The 3,996-nt window shown below is 40.9% G+C and overlaps 1 pseudogene; it reads right to left on the reverse strand.

Moving 5' to 3' along the window:
* Nucleotides 1–1,912: 1,912 nt before the first annotated feature.
* On the reverse strand, nt 1,913–3,731 carry LOC109266220 (zinc finger protein ubi-d4-like; annotated as a pseudogene).
* Nucleotides 3,732–3,996: the final 265 nt, after the last annotated feature.

The following is a 3,996-nucleotide window of genomic DNA, read 5'->3' on the forward strand; positions in this document are numbered from 1 at the left end:
ATTCAACTTGATCTCCTACTGCCCCATACCCAAGCCTTCATTTTCAGAGAGTAAAGGAGTTAATAAAAACATATAGGAATATTTCAATATTCCCTGATACTTAATTCAGTATTTTTATAAAAAATATTTCCACACACATTTTAAAATGGCATCAACTTCAACAAGTCAATACATTTTATTGTGTTCACCTTACAGGGAAGTAAACTAAGATTCAGACAAATTAGAGAATTTAACCAAGATAACCTAGTGGCTTATAATGGCAAACTCACTCCTCACTTCATGTTGCAATATTTGTTTGTTTGCTTGCCTCCCTAGGGAAACAATAATATATACCATCCAAAATGAGAGACATAAAGATATATGAATTCCTTTCCTTTTTGGCATTCTTAAGAGTAACTTTTTAAAGCAATTTGAACTGTTACAGAGTCACCAAGAAGGCACAGCATTAATGAGGACAGCACTGACATAGAACATTTGACAAAACATAATGAACTCACTTTTTATAAGGAGAACAGAAAGCTGTGATAGTACCTCCAACTCAATGTCAAGCCCAGGCTTGTTGGGATTTTAACTGGATGAGCAAAAGTAATATAATGTGCAGAAATGTTAAACATCCATCAAGTTCCTGTTGGAAGTAAACATTTCAGAACAGCAAAGAAGTGTTTTAAGAAGCAGATAATCCTTGTAGACCATGGTGAGGTTTGCAAAGTATTAAAAAAGAGAATAAAATAGAACTGATTCCCCACTCCACCTCCTCCCTATATGAGCTTCTTATTGACGGCATAGATTTAATTCAAACAAGTCAAATACTCCCCTACAGACTTTGGTGGAGAACTATTTTGTTCAAGCACCTTAAAATGAAAGGACAGGAGAGGTGATCTGATAACATGTTTGAAAGGCTGAGGACCATGCTTACAACAAAACCAGGCTGGGAATTATCTTATTATCCCCAAATGGCTTCAGGGAAAAAAAATGTCACTATCCCCCAAGAAATATTTTATAATTCAAATATGACTCCAGCAACAAGATAAAATTTTCAAGAATTTAAAAACACTTCTCACTAGCTATTGGGAAAATGAACAGCATTCAAGGGATTTCTGGGTCTTTTTGAATAGCATAATATTCATACCTATGAATGGTGAGGCCTATACTTTGGTTAAATTTAATTACATAAGTTTGCATAGACACAAAAACAGTACTAACAGATTTCCAAGAATACTATATAGCAAATAACGATCCACAGTATAGTGGGGAGAGTGGTAGGAACTTCTACATCTTTCTCAGCAGTTACCATGATTTTTTCCGTGTAAAAGTATTTATTTGTACAAATGTTTAGAATACAGAAAGAAAGTAAGGAAAGAAAAAAGACACCTCAACTCTAAAGTGACAGTGAATTAGGGCCTGCCCACAGCCAAGGGGAAGGCCACTCCAGAGTATCCTGGCATGGAGTGCCCCACCCCCACCCCCGTGCCAACTACTCCACCTCAGTGTCCCCAGGCAAAAAACTGAGGGATCAGGGTGTGAAGATCTTCCCAGCTGCTAGTGAGCATGCAAGGGAAGAAAGGGATGTCTATGTGGCCTCCCTGTGACCCAGAAGCCAGGATACACACAGCAGGAGGCAGAGGCTCCCAATTCAGTTAGGGGCAGGAGTTGCATGTCTAGGAAGAACAAAAGGGGATTTTGGAGGTAGACTTTTTCATGGAGTTAAAAAACAGGCACATTATCCAACATCTCCCGGTGGCCAGAGGGGGGCAGAGTTGCCACCTGAGCTTACTGCTGCCAAAAGCAGACTAGCACAACTACCTGAGGTTCTCTGCACTTGCAAAAGAAGAGGGAAAGGTGGGCATGAAAAACAAGAGAGGAAGAGAAAGACAGCCCTAGAGGTATGGAGGCAGTGGGGGTGGGGAGCATATCAAGAGGAGTTCTGGTTCCAGTAGATGGAAACTCTCTCCTTCCACAGGTCCAGAAACAAGCTGTGGCTCCAACTTCCTTCAGGAGGCTCAGACACAGATGGGGTGAGGTAGTACATACGGTAGCCACCATCACAGTTGTCACAGTGATCTCCAAGGTGCTGCACAGTGTCTCCAAGGTCCTGAAGATGTTGCAGCACTTGTGCTAGATGCACTGCCAGCAGCAGGTCTTCACAGCTGCCATCGTCACCAGGGTGAAGTTCAGGAAAGACAGGCGCTCTGAGTGGCCACAATCAGAACAAGACACCAGCTCCTTGGACTGCCCTGTCTTCTTGTTGATCTTTGAGTTCCCTAGGCAGAAGTCACCATAGTGTTGGGCAGGGCCAATCTGTCCAGACCCTTCTTGGATTTCTGCTCCTCTGATCTCAGAAAGCTGGGGTGGGTGGCTGTGAGTCTTCCTTATCCTCACCCTGCTCCTTAGCCAAGTGGGAGTGGTGACTGAGGCCTGGTCAGTTCTTATAACATTGTCCACAAATGTCACAGGCACAGGGCTTGTCCTGATCCCCCAGGATGGAAGTGTAGGCACTGTCCACACCTCTACCCTTGGATTTCCCCCTTACCCAGACACCTGGGAGTGTCTTCTTAACAGTCCTCATCATCAGGGTCATCCAGGAAGTCATCTGGTCCTAGAATCCACGTCCCTGCTCAACTGTCGGTCACAGGAAACTTACCCAGGCTGTCATTATCCTCTCCGGATCTAGAGCACCTCACTTCTCCAGGGGGTTGGTGCACAATAGAGCCTCTAAACTGCTGCCATCTTGAGAGATCAACCCCTTTTTCTTCAGGGTCTGGTCTGTGTCAGGTTTAATAGATGGTTAAAAAAAAAAAGTCCTGGATCCTCACAAGGGTGGAACCACTTCTTTTTCTGGTGGCACAGTACATATGGTAGCCATATGTAGGACAGGGTAGGAGTACAGGTACCCAGAGGCCAATCCTGGACCCTGGTGTCTCTTTCCCATCCAGAGATAACAGTTGCTCTGGAATACTCTAGGCTGTGAGTCCAAGAAAGGAAGGCACACACTGGGCTCAGCACAGAGGTGGATATTATATCTATGGCATTGCTCGTGGCATCTTTGTAATTCTGGTCATCAAGAAGCTTCACCGCATTTGCCACCACAGCTGCTATCTTCCCTGCTCCTTTCTTTCAGGGCTTACCATGATTTTTAATTACTTATTTATTGTCTAGCTTTTCTAAAAAAAAGACGCTGAACTGTGTCATTGTTGGTTCACTGCCATAATTTCAGTCCTTAACATCAAGTCAGACGCAAGATGGTTATATAATGCCTGTCAGATAGGTGACTACTAAAGTAAGGAAGAGTAAAGCAAAAACAAACAAAAAACAACAAACATCCACACACAAAACAGAAAAAAATAAAACAAACAACAAAATAAATTTTAATAGGAGTAACTGTCAGTTTGCAGATCCAGTGTTTGCCTTCATTACATAAGTATTCATGAATTTTATTGCCAGAAATTATAGTAACCCATGACATTCCAGAAAAACTGGCTGCCTATGTGAGAGGAGACAGATATGACACACAGCATGTTTTGTTTGAATTAAAAAAATAATAATAAAATCTTGACATTTCACTTTTCATCTATAAAGCTCTGGATTTCTGGATTCTTTGGGGGAAAAAAAAACAAACAGTATATCAAGCAATGCTAGTCCTAAATTATAACATGGCAATGACTGCTTGAACATGAGTTTTGGACTTCTGGTTTTCATATAATGTCTCTATAATACTATTTTACCTCCTTCATCTTACTTATTGCCTGACTCTTGGAAACATTTGACTTTATTACCTCCACCTATAAATAAGATTAATGGCACTTCAGAAGCTTGACTATCAGGCTTAATTGGGCAGAAAAAAAGTTTGGTAATAAAAATATAATTAATGAATTGTAAGTATCCTTGAATTATCTTTGAATAAATATAACAAAAGATATTTCTGTTAAAATAACTAAAGAAAGAAATTTGGTAAATATGTTATAGGAAATACAGTGTGTATAATTACTATAAGCTTTG

The sequence above is a fragment of the Panthera pardus genome, unplaced genomic scaffold (genome assembly GCF_024362965.1).
Source record: "Panthera pardus isolate Hobbes unplaced genomic scaffold, ASM2436296v1 HiC_scaffold_16, whole genome shotgun sequence".
NCBI lineage: Eukaryota > Metazoa > Chordata > Mammalia > Carnivora > Felidae > Panthera > Panthera pardus.